This window comes from Ornithorhynchus anatinus, chromosome X1, assembly GCF_004115215.2.
Source record: "Ornithorhynchus anatinus isolate Pmale09 chromosome X1, mOrnAna1.pri.v4, whole genome shotgun sequence".
NCBI lineage: Eukaryota > Metazoa > Chordata > Mammalia > Monotremata > Ornithorhynchidae > Ornithorhynchus > Ornithorhynchus anatinus.
The window spans coordinates 120,120,250-120,133,563 of record NC_041749.1 but is presented as its reverse complement, the minus strand read 5'-3'; the positions used below and the strand labels follow the sequence as shown (position 1 = coordinate 120,133,563).

The 13,314-nt window shown below is 43.7% G+C and overlaps 1 non-coding gene across 1 annotated transcript; it reads left to right on the top strand.

Moving 5' to 3' along the window:
* The first annotated feature begins 2,404 nt into the window (after window positions 1–2,404).
* LOC114807238 lies at window positions 2,405–2,542 on the top strand. The gene has a single exon (XR_003755290.1). It is a non-coding gene; the product is annotated as a small nucleolar RNA SNORA7 (small nucleolar RNA).
* Window positions 2,543–13,314: the final 10,772 nt, after the last annotated feature.

Below are 13,314 nucleotides of genomic sequence, written 5' to 3'. Positions count from 1 at the left end.
ACTGTTCTAAGCACCGGGGAGGATACAAGGTGATCAAGTTGTCCCATGTGGGGCTCACAGTCTTAATGCCAGTTTTACAGGTGAGGTAACTGAGGCGCAGGGAAGTTAGGTGACTTGTCCATAGTCACACAGCTGACAAGTGGCAGAGTCAGAATTCGAACCCATGATCTCTCACTCCCCAGCCTGTGCTCTTTCCACTGAGCCATGCTGCTTCTCTGAAAGCATATTTTCTCCAACATGAAAATAAGTAACAGAAGAAGGAGCAGGGAAAGTAATCTGGCCTAGTGGAAAGATCTTGGGCCAGAGGACCTGGGTTCTAATTCTGGCCCTGCCACGTGTCTTCTTTGTGACCTCATCTGTTAAAATGGGGGACCAATAGCTGTCCTTCCTCCTACTGTGGCTGTGAGCCCCATTTGGGACAAGGAATGTGTCTAACCTGAAGAAGCATGGCGTAGTGGATAGAGAACCGGCCTGGCAATCAGAAGGTCATAGGTTCTATTCCTGGCTCTGCCACTTGTCTGCTGTGTGATCTTGGGCAAGTCACTTCACTTCTCTGGGCCTCAGTTACCTCATCTGTAAAATGGGGATTGAGATGATGAGCCCCACGTGGGACAGGGACTGTGTCCAACTCTATTTGCTTGTATCCACTCCAGTCCTTGGTATAGTGCCTGGTACATAGTAAGCACTTAACAAATATCATAATTATTATTTTACTTATTATTATACCTATCCCTGTGCTAGGCACATAGACCTTAACAAATTCCACAATTATTACTATTTCTATTATACAGGTTAGTGCTTTAGGCAGAGAAGTGCTATGGGAGATTTGTTTACTTGTTTTATGGTATTTGTTAAGTGCTTACTATGTATCAAGTACTGTTCTAAGTGCTGGGGTAGTTACAGGTTTATCAGGTTGGACACACAGATCCTGTCCCACGTGGGGCTCACAGTCTAAGTAGGAGGGAGTAGGATTTAATCCCCATTTTACAGTTGAGGAAACTGGGGACAGAAGAAGGGAAGTGACTTGCCCAAACTCACACAGCAAGCAACTGACAGAGCCAAAATTAGAACCCAGGTCCCCTAACTCCCAGGACCGTGATTTTTCTACTAGGCCATGCTACTTCTTGAGACTGTGAATAGGTAAGGGTTTAGGAGATATGGAAGTGTGAAACAAACAGTAGGTAAGACTATAAACAAGGGAGGTTTGAAGTTGAACCAAGTCCTGAACCAGGATGAGGATGTGCTGACTGAATCCTGAGTGCCTCCCCAGTAGACTGTGAGCTTTTTGAGGGCAGGGATCATATCTACCAACTCTATTGTACTCTTCTGAACACTTAGCCCTGTGCTTTGCCCACAGTAAGCACTCAAATACAATCCATTAATAGTAATTTCATGACAAAGGAAATGGTTGCTTCTATATAGGGAGATTGTCAACACCAAAAGTTGTGCAAGCTGAAAACATTGGCATTCCTAATGATAATTATGATATTTATTAAGAGCTTACTATGTTCCAGGCTCTATACTAAGCGCTGGGGTGGATACTCCGAAGAGGAGCTTGGCCATATTCATGGACAATCATTTCATAATGGGGTGTTACAGGAAAGTGAGGGAAGTAGGCAGAAGAAATCGAAGTGTTGGATTGAATATTCTAAAACATTAGCATGGGTATAGGAGGGTAGCTCTCACATTTCTCCAAGCATCATGTTGCCACTTGAAGACAGGATGAACCATGGTTCAATCAAGTACTGGTGTTTCTTGGGTCCTTATTTCACAGTAGTCTAAGAGGGAAAGAGAGCAGGGCTCTTATCCCTATTGTACAGATGAGGAAACAGACTCAGAGAGGTTAAGTGACTTAATAATAATTATGGTATTGACCAAAGACTCCCTTCAGCACAGATCTGGACTTAAAACCTGGGCTTCATTCATTCATTCATACGTCATTCAATCACATTTATTGAGCTCTTATTGTGTGCAGAGCACTGTACTAAACACTTGTGAGAGTACAATACAACAATAGACACATTCCCTACTTACAACAAGCTCATAATACTACTACTAATAATAATGATAATGCTGGTATTTAAGCAATTACTATGTGCCAAGCACTGTTCTAAGCGCTGGGGTAGATACAAGGTAATCAGGTTGTACCACACAGGACTCACAATCTTCATCCCCATTTTACAGATGAGGTAACAGGCACAGAGACGTTAAGTGACTTGCCCAAGGTCACACAGTTGACAAGCGGCGGATCAGAATTAGAACCCATGACCTCTGACTCCCAAGCCCGTGCTCTTTCCACTAAGCCACATTGCTTCTCTAAGCTCATGACATCCAGATTCAGTCAATTAGGCAACGCTGCCTCTTCTAGAGAAGAGAATGCTTATTCAGCTGCTAGAGGGAGGACCCCCTCTCAGGATGGCACCTGGTGAGTTTCCAGTCCTCTATCAGTCTCAGCTACTGGAGGGAGAGTCAAGCGGAGGCCTACACTTTCCATTCCTAGCTTGGCCAGTGGCTTGTGAGTGGAAGACAATCTGCTACAAGTCAAAACTCCCTCGTGCTGGGCAGCGGCGGCACGGGAGAGAGTCGAGGGTGGAGAACTCAAGGCTACTTTGCGGAAGAAGACAATGGTAAACTACTTCTGTATTTTTACCAAGAAAACTATAGATTCACTTCTAGCATGATGGCAGATGGAGGTGGGGCATTCTGGCAGAGATGTTTCCATGGTATCTCTATGGGTCGAAGACGACTCGACAGCATCAGACAAGACAAGAGAGAGGAGCTCTTCTTTCTCAGTGAATCTGTCACATGGAAAGATTTGCAAGGAAATTTAAGTGTCTCTCCAGTCCCTAGTTTGGAATACCCTTTTATGAGTTTCAAAATATGAGACAAATTGAAAATGAGTCTCATTGAGATACCCAAAACAGTTGAATTTGCTCTGCTAGCAATAAGGATAATCACAGCATTTAAGCATATTATATCCCAAGCACTGTACTAAGCACTAAGGGTAAATAATCAAGTCAAACCATCCCTGGGGCTTATAGTCAAAGGGGTAGGATGAGCAGGCATTGATTAAAGATAAGGAAACTGAGGCACACAAGGGAAGTGACATGCCCAAGGTTACACATGGCAGAGATAGGATCAGGACCCAGGTCTTCTTACTCCCACAACCATCAATCAATCAATCAATTGTATTTATTGAGCACTTACTGTGTGCTGAGCCCTATACTAAGCTGTTGGGAAAGTACAATATAACAGAGTTAGTAGACACATTCCCTGACCACAATGAGCTCACAGTCGTGGGGGGAGGCAGATGTTAATATAAATAAATTGTGGAAATGTGCATAAGTGCTGTGGGGTTAATAATAATAATAATCATGAATGTGGTATTTGTTAAGTGCTTACCATGTGCCAGCCACTGTACTAAGCACTGGGGTAGATACAAGATAATTGGGTTGGACACATAGGGCTCACAGTCTTAATTCCTATTTCACAGGTGAGGAAACGGAGGTCCAGAAAAGTTAAGTGACTTGTCCAAGGTCATGCAGCAGACAAGTGGCAGAGCCAGGCTAAGGGAGGGGTGAAAAAAGGGAACAGATTGGGGCGTTGCATAAGGGAGGGGGAAAATAGGAAATGAGGGCTTAATCAGGGAAAGCCTCTTGGAGGAGATATGCCTTCAATAAAGCTGGGAGGGTGGGGAGAATAACTGTCTGCCAGATATGAAGAGGGAGGGTGTTTAAGGCCAGAGTCAGGAGGTGGGCGAGAGGTCGGTGACGAGCTAGATGAGATCAAGGTACACCGAATAGGTTGGCATTAGAGGATAACATATATGGGCTAGGTTGTAATGGGAAAGAAGTGGGCCGTTGGCGGGGGGGGGGGGGGGGGCAGGTGATTGAATGCTTTAACGCCGATGGTAAGGAGTTTCTGTTTGATGCGGAGGGGGATGGGTCACCACTGGAGGTTCTTAAGGAGTGGGGAGATATAAACTGAAGGGTTCTCTGGAAAAATAATCCAGGCAGTAGAATGAAGTATGGACTGGAGTGGGGATTAGACTGTAAACCCATCAATGGGCAGGGATTGTCTCTATCTGTTGCCGAATTGTACATTCCAAGTGCTTAGTACAGTGCTCTGCACATAGTAAGCGCTCAATAAATACTCTGAATGAATGGGAGACGGGAGGCAGGGAGATCAGAATGAGATTGATACAGTAATCAAGGCGGATGGGATAAGTGCTTGGGTTAATGTGGTATCAGTTTAAATGGAGAAGAAAGGGAGGATTTTCACGATGTTGTGAAGGTCGAACCTATTGGATTTGGTGATAGGTTCAATATGTGGGTTGAGTGAGCGAGATGAGTCATGGATAACACCAGGTTCACATGCTTGTGAGACAGGAAGGATGGTGTTGCTGTCTCCAACGATGGGAATAATCAGCGGGAGGACAGGGTTTGGGTGGGACGATAAGGAGTTCTGTTTTGGACATGTTAAATTTGAAATGCCAGTGGGACATCCCACAGTCTTTCCGGTGCTTTCCTAGAGTTATGTCCTCCAGTCTTCTCCATGCTGAGGTCTGCACTTAGAGTATGTTGTTGCAATGCTGATACATTTGCAGATTTGTTGAACACTTTTTGCACTCTTAATGGTGAGACAAATCTAAAATTTTGCTCTGTGCTTCTCCAAAGAGGCATGATTTCAGATAACTTCAATGAAATAAATAAATAAATGAGCTTATCTTGGAAGTATAGACAAGGCCGAGACAAAAACTGGGGGCTTATTGCCCTTTGTTTGTGTACTTGCCCTGCCGTGGACCTCTTGTGTTCTATTTCTGCAGTAATGAATTTCACCACAAAGTGGCAGCACATCACAGTAGCCTTACATGCACTGGGCATTTCGAAGGGCAGTTTCCCCACTCATCCTCCTTCTTAAATCCCCGTGAGTTGGAGTAAGAACTGACCACAGACATCCAAGATACTGGGCTTGAAGGACAGTTTAATAATGGGGAAGACTCTTATTTGAGATTTCTTACTCTCCATGCACAAGAAGTGATCCTGAGCTACTATATGTAGGTAACGCTTCCGTAAATAAAATCTGGTGAGCTGGAATCGTTTTTTGCTAAGCTTGCCTAGGCTTTGGCGTGACTCGGCTATTAATGGCAGATATTTAGAGCCCGTGTGATTCAATTCGGAAACTCCAATTAGTCTTTTGAGAGGAAAAGAAAAAGTGTCTGGAATACCCCAAAACCCTTCAACTGGTGTAGAAATGGATCTTGGATCACAAAGTTAATCTCTCCAAAGAGGGAGATACTGGAATTGATTCTATAAGAATTTCGATTCTAAAATGGTTTATGCCAGTGTTTTCAATGCAAAACAAGAGGGGTCCATAGTTTGTAAGAAGAAGATTACTTTGTCCTTTCTTACATTCACCCAATCCCAGTCCTTCCACTTCCCTGGTAATAGCAGAGCATCAAAGCTGCCATCAAGGGATCAATATGAATAATGGAGCTGAAGTTAGTCCCAATTTTTAACAACAGAAAATGCAGATGTTAAATCCCTTGCCAGCCTCAACTTCTCCTCCAGACTACAGAAGTGGCTGCAAGAATATGATTACTTCTTATCTCTTCAAGAGAAGCAGCGTGGCTCAGTGGAAAGAGCACGGGCTTTGGAGTCAGAGTTCATGGGTTCGAATCCCGGCTCGGCCACTTGTCAGCTGTGTGACTTTGGGCAGATCACTTAACTTCTCTGTGCCTCAGTTACCTCACCTGTAAAATGGGGATTAAGACTGTGAGCCATACGTGGGACAACCTGATTCCCCTGTGTCTACCCCAGCGCTTAGAACAGTGTTCGGCACATAGTAAGCGCTTTACAAATACCAACATCATTATTATTATTATTATTATTTTCCTTTCTTGTTTCAGTCTCTTAATACAGCACAATTTAACACAATTCCCCCAAGGGAACATCACACAGCAGTACTAATACAGTTGGCAATTCCTAGTTGTCCACCCAAATTTAGAAGCCACCTCAGAACCAGTAGAGAAGTGTCACTGTTTGAAAGATTTGTGTGTAAAGAACAAGGAGGCATGAATTTTAGTTCAGCCCATGATTGTATCTTTAGGTAAGACGTTTGTCTTCCCAGATAGACTATGACTTCTATAAAATCATGCTAAGTAATCTTCCTCCTTTGAGTATTAGCAAAGTAAGTTTAATATCTACCTGTGATGGTCTTTGAAGTGGAATGATAAAAGGGTTGGTTTTTTTTTTCCAAAACTAGCTTAATTTAGAGGCCATAGGGAAGTGGGAATCAGGAGACCCAAGTTCTTGTCCCCGCTCTGCCACTGGCCTGCTATGTGACCTAGAACAAGTTACTTAACTCCTCTGGAACCCACTTTCCACATCTGTAAAATGGGGTAACAATTGCTCTCCAAACCTCTTGGATTATGAACTTGCATTTGACAGGGAATGTCCTTGAACTGATCATATCATATTGACCCCAGTGCTTAACACATAGTAATAATAATAATCATAATGGTATTTGTTAAGCACTTACTGCCCTGGAAGCAGCATGGCTCGGTGGAAAGAGCACGGGCTTGGGAGTCAGAGGTCGTGGATTCGAATCCCGCCTCCACCACTTGTTAGCTGGGTGACTTTGGGCAAGTCACTTCACTGGGCCTCAGTTACCTCATCTGTAAAATGGACATTAAGACTGTGAGCCCCACCTGGGACAACCTGATCACCTTGTATCGCCCAGCGCTTAGAACAGTGGTTTGCACAAAGAAAGCACTTAACAAATATCACCATTATTATTATTATTACTTACTACGTGCCAAGCACTGTTCTAAGCACTGAGCACTGTTTTAAGCACTGAAGAACATATGTACCCAAATGACAGTTATAATCATCTGCAGTGGATTTAACATCTGCTTTCATTTAAAAATTGGTATTAGTCAATCGTAATTATTGAGCACTTACCGTGTAAAGAGCACTGTGATAAGTACTTGGGAGAGTACTATATAACGATATGACAGTCACATTCCCTGTTCACAATGAGTTTACAGTCTAGAGGATTTTTTAAGCACTTACTATGTGCCAAGCACTGTACCAATCGCTGAGGTAGATACAAGCTAATCAGCTTGGACTCAAAACCTGTCTCACATGGGGCTCACAGTCTTCATCCCCATTTTACAGATGAGGTCACTGAGGCACAGAGAATTTAAGTGACTTGCCCAAGGTCATACAGCAGTCAAATAGCAGCATAGGGATAGAACCCAGGTCCTTCTGACTCCCAGGACTATGCTCAATTCACTAGACCACGCTGCTTCTCATGTGCTTCTCATGAGCAAAACTGAGCTCCTCATCTTCCCTCCCAAACCCGGTCCTGTCCCAGACTTCCCTATCACCACGGATGGTATGACCATCCTTCCCGTCTCTCAGGCTCACAACCTCGGTGTCATCTTTGACTCGTCTCTCTCGTTCACCCCACACATCTGATCTGTTACCAAGACCTGCTGGTCTCACCTTTACAATATCACCAAGATCCGCCCTTTCCTCTCCACCCAAATGGCTATCTTACTGCTACAGGCTCTCGTTATATCCCGGCTAGACTACTGTGTCAGCCTTCTTTCTGATCTCCCTTCCTCCTCTCTCGCCTCACTTCAGTCTATTCTTCACTCCGCTGCCCAGCTCATCTTCCTGCAGAAACGTTCTGGGCATGTCACTCCCCTTCTTAAACAACTCCAGTGGTTGCCTATCGACCTCCGCTCCAAACAAAAACTCCTCACTCTAGGCTTCAAGGCTCTCCATCACCTTGCCCCTTCCTACCTCTCCTCCCTTCTCTCTTTCTACCGCCCACCCCGCACGCTCCACTCCTCTGCCACCCACCTCCTCACTGTCCCTCGGTCTCACCTATCCCGCTGTCGACCCCTGGGCCACATCCTCCCGCGGTCCTGGAATGCCCTCCCTCCTCACCTCCGACAATCTAATTCTCTTCCCCTCTTCAATTCCCTACTTAAAGCTCACCTCCTCCAAGAGGCCTCCCCAGACTGAGCTCCCCCCTTTTTCCCTCTGCTCCCTCTACCCCCCCTTCACCTCTCCGCAGCTAAACCCTCTTCTCCCCCGTTTACCTCTCCTCCTCCCCCTCTCCCATCCCACCCCCTCAGCACTGTACTCGTCTGCTCAACTGTATATATCTTCATCACCCTATTTATTTTGTTTATTTTGTTTAATGAGATGTACATTACCCTGATTCTATTTGCCATTGTTCTTGTCTGCCTGTCTCCCCGATTAGACTGTAAGCCCGTCAAAGGGCAGGGACCGTCTCTATCTGTTGCCGACTTGTACATTCCAAGTGCTTAGTACAATGCTCTGCACATAGTAAGCGCTCAATAAATACTATTGAATGAATGAATGTGCTTAGTATAGTGCTCTGCCCACTGTAAGCACTCAGTAAATACCATTGGTTACTTCATAGCCACAGAGCTGGAACTTCTTAGAATTACCTTTTCTGCAAGTCAAAAATATCTTGATGTTTGTGCACCCTTCCCTCCAAACCCAGAGTGATAAATTCGCTCACACATAAACCTCCTACACCAAGAGCTGCCTACAACCCAGGATATTCCTCTACTTGTTGGATTTAGGATATCTGTGCTAGAAAAGTCATTAACGTTATCCCAAAACCTTACCCCCAACATCTCATCCCTTTGATGTTTTCAGTCAGTGTGAAGATAATTGAAATGTTCCTTATATCCTCTACCATCCCCTATACTTCACTCCTCCTGCTCAGTTAATAGAACAATCCTACCAATTGTTAGGTTTTAAGCTTGGAAGTATTCCATGGCTCTCTAATTACTGTGTATTTGCCCCACATAGAGATCCTCAAAAACCTCCACTGCATCAAAAAGAAAGTTCCTTACCATCAGCTTTAAAACACTCAATCCCCTCGCCCCCTCCTACTTCACCTCGCTACTCTCCTACTACAACCCAGGACACACACTTCACTCCTCTAATGCTAACCTTCTCACTCTGCCCTGATCTTGTCTATCTTGCTGCCGAACTCTCACCCACATCCTGCCTCTAGCCTGGAACACCCTCCCTCTTCATATCTGACAGACAATTACGCTCCCCTCCTTCAAAGCCTTACTGAAGGGACAACTCCAAGAGGCCTTCCCTGAGTAAGCCCTCCTTTCTTCTTCTCCCATTCCTTTCTGTGTCAACTTGATTTGCTTCTTTTATTCATCTCTCCTCGCAACCCCACACTACTTACGTACATATCTGTAATTGTATTTCCCCCTCAAATATTACTACTGCAGCCACCCATATCTTTCCTAGAGAGCTTTAATGTAGCAACCCTTTCACACTGATCTCTCTATCATATAGAGTGACCATCAACAGCTCTGCTGTCTACCCAATATCAATCATATGACATCAATCAAAATCAGTGGTGTTTATTGAGCACTGACTATGTGCAGAGCACTGTACTAAGGGCTTAGACAGGGAAGATCTCTGCAAATTCTGTTGTAGTGTATGCTCCCAATTGCTTAGTACACTGCTCTGCACATAGAAAGTGCTCAATAAATACCGTTGATTGGAAGAGGATAATATGATCGAGTCAGTAGACATATTCCCTTACCTCAAAGCTTATACTTTCATTCATTACATGAAGGACACAGCATAATATAATACCTCAATCAATAGTATTTGACTACTTACTGCATACAGGGCAAGTCATGAGACACTTGGGAGAGTACAATAGAATTGGCAGATAAAACTCCTGCCCTTGAGGAGTTTATGTACCACCCTGAACTAGAGCATTTGGGGGGGGGGGCAGAGGCAGAGAAGAATCAGGAAGAGCAGTAGGCAGAAGAGTGATACCTTTGTCCCCCCCTCTTTCCTCTTAATCACTCCATATTTTCGCTGTTTTCCACAGTATGTCAGATGTTCCCTTTGGTCGGTAGTGTAAGATCACCATTTTCTTCACAGATCCTGGTCAACAGATCATCACCAATATTTTTTGAGAACCTACTGTGATTCCCATTAGACCCTCTTCCCCTCTCTCCATCAGTCTGGGGCTTGGCCCCATTCACTGCTCATGGAGTACTTGGATGTTATCTGTCTTCATTGAAGAGGCAGGAAATGGAGCTGATTTTTTTTCACCCTCCAGGTAATGCCAAGGTGTTTTGAGGAGTGAGTCCTACAAAGTAAACAGAAGAGGGATGTTAGAATCATTAATGCCTGGATCTAGGGGTGAATGAGTTTGTGATATCAGGGAAGGCTGGTGGTGGGCATGCCAAAAATATGGGGGAAGTTCACAAGTCTCATTAATCTTCTGGCCGCCGACCCCTGGCCCACATCCTAACCTGATCGCCCTCCCTCCTCAAATAATCACTCTTCCCCCCTTCAAAGTCCTACCGAAGGCACACCTCCTCCAAGAGGCCTTCCCAGACTAAGCCCCCTTTTCCTCAGCTCCCCTTCCCTTCTGCTTCACTTTGACTCGCTCACTTTGTTCTTCCCCCCTTCTCCCTGCCCCACAGCACTTATATATATCTATAATTCTATTTATTTATATTGATGCCTGTTTATTTGTTTTGATGTCTGTCTCCCTTCCTAGACTGTAAGCGCAGTGTGGGCAGGGATTGTCTCTATTGCTAAATTGTACTTTCCAAGTGTTTAGCAGAGTGCTCTGCACACAGTAAGTGCTCAATAAATACAATTGAATGAGTGAATGAATGGCCTCTAGGATCTTCTTTCTTCCCTTCCCTAGTCCATTGGGATCAATTTGAACCCTGACCACTGGCTTCTCCCACAAGCTTGGTAAACAGCCTATCCATGAGCGTTATGAGCTTCCCCCAACTTGGTGCATACACCCACACACCACCAACCTTCCAGACATCACAAACTCAGTCACCCCTAGTTCCAGTCACCGAAGACTCCAACAATACTCTTCTTTTGACTCTCACGTGGGACCCACTCCTCAGAGCACCTTAACATTATCTGGAGGGTGACAAAATATTCTGCCCCATTTCCTGCCTCTTCAATATGACAATCCCTTCTCTTAGAACTTTCTTTCTCCTCAGCCCCTCAAGGGCTGCTCTATAGGGGAAAGCAAGCAGCACTTTCAGATGAGCCCCTACTTGCCTACAGAGAACAAAGAGAAACAGCATGGGTTAGTGGCAAGAGCCCAGGCTTGGGAGTCAGAGGACATGGATTCTAATCCCGACTCAGCCATTGCTCTAGTGTTCAAGAAATGTCAAGGCATAATACAATGAGTTAAAGAGCTACTACCACAAGGCCTTGTGGAAAATTGAGATTCTTTTCACACCTAAAACAAAGATAATTTTTAATTCATATTTTATCATGAACACTTTATGTGGAAGATAGTCTTTCTTTTGTCTAAAGGATGCATACTTGTGCTGTCAGTATTTGTGTGTGGCCTTGGGCAAGTCACTTAACTTCTTTGTGTCTCAGTTACCTCATTTGTAAAATGGGGATTGAGACTGTGAGCCCCCTGTGGGACAACCTGATTACCTTGTATCTACCCCAGCACCTAGAACTGTGCTTGGCATGTAGTAAGTGCTTAACAAATACCATAATTAACAATAATAATAATTCCACCCCGCTCAGAATCCAAAGGCCCTTGCATCACCAACATAAACAAAGCTTACCCAAGAGGTAGGTCTTACATTTTGCACTGGATAAACTCCACCATGTTAGTAGGCTTAAACTTCCATTATCTGGCTAGCCTTCAAGTGTGCCTAGATAAAGGGCATTAGCAATAAACCTAGTTTCAGTGACTTACTTCAGTATCAACAATTTACATCCCCCAAACCTAATTCCTTTTGTCGCCAACATAGTCCATCACTGCTCTTAAATAGCAGCGCGTGTGTGTGTGTGTGTGTGTGTTTCCCCCTTTCAAATCATACCATTCCCAGCTGTAGTTGGTTACCCACTGATGAGCCCAGCCCTAAGGTGGTCAGAATCACCCTCCCCTTCCTTCCCTCCCTCATAAGCTTTCCTCTTTTTCTTCTTTTCTGTCTCTTCACCCTCTTCTTTCTCTTCCTTCCCCTCCCCTCCTCACAAAAATTCCTTGCTGTTGTTGCTTTCTGATCTCCACTCTCTGTGACTTGTTTTTCCTTGAACTTTAGATCAGGAAAAAATTGAGCTTAGTTGATTTTAAAACTTAGTCTTCCCTCGAAATCATGTTTTGCTATTTGAGATCTCAAAATTGTTGGTATTGAATTGGTGTGTGAAATCAGAAACAGAACACTAGGGGTAAATACTGACAGCACAAGTATGCATCCTTTAGACAAAAGAAAGACTATCTTCCACATAAAGCATTCATGATAAAATATGAATTAAAAATTATCTTTGTTTTAGGTGTGAAAAGAATCTCAATTTTCCACAAGGCCTTGTGGTCGTAGCTCTTTAACTCATTGCATTATGCCTTGACATTTCTTGAGAATGAAAGATTAAAGCATCCATCATGCTGAGGCTTTCTAAATATGTAATTGCATTCCCACCCCAAATACATTGAAATAATAGGAAACACTGTAAAGTCAATGTGGTATGTGAAAGTGATACTTAGAACTTCATGGTAAATAGTAATTAGTGTGCAACATGTAAGAGCCAGAGCACTATGAAATATTATGGCAGATTGTGACTTTATTTTATAGAATCTCTTGCATACCTGTCACTCTAATTTGGCTAGCAAGCTTGATTTATGGCAATTAATAGACTATCATAAAGTCATTCATGTTTATTATGGGATCATTGAAAGGCACTATGTTGAAATTCAATGGAAAAGAAAAGGTGCTAAGTTCAAATTGAGATGTATGAAAAATATGTAAAGGGAAACTATGCAGTGGTATAAGAATCTCTAATGAGCACATCTGTGGAAAAGAAAGTGAAAAACAGCAATGCCACTGTTAAAAGGTTACTTACTGAAAACTTTCTCGTAAAACTCCAAGCGAGCAGACTAGAGATGCAACGTGGCTCAGTGGAAAGAGCCCAGGCTTGGGAGTCAGAGGTCATGGGTTTGAATCCCGGATCTGCCACTTGTCAGCAGTGTGACTGTGGGCAAGTCACTTAACTTCTCTGTGCCTCAGTTACCTCATCTATAAAATGGGGATTAACTGTGAGCCTCACATGGGACAACCTGATTACCCTGTATCTACCCCAGTGCTTAGAACAGTGCTCTGCACATAGTAAGTGCTTAACAAATACCAACATTATTATTATTATTATTATTATTGAGCATATTTGTGGAAAAGAAAGTGAAAAACAGCAATGCTGCTGTTCAGATGTTACTTACTGAAAACTTTCTCATATA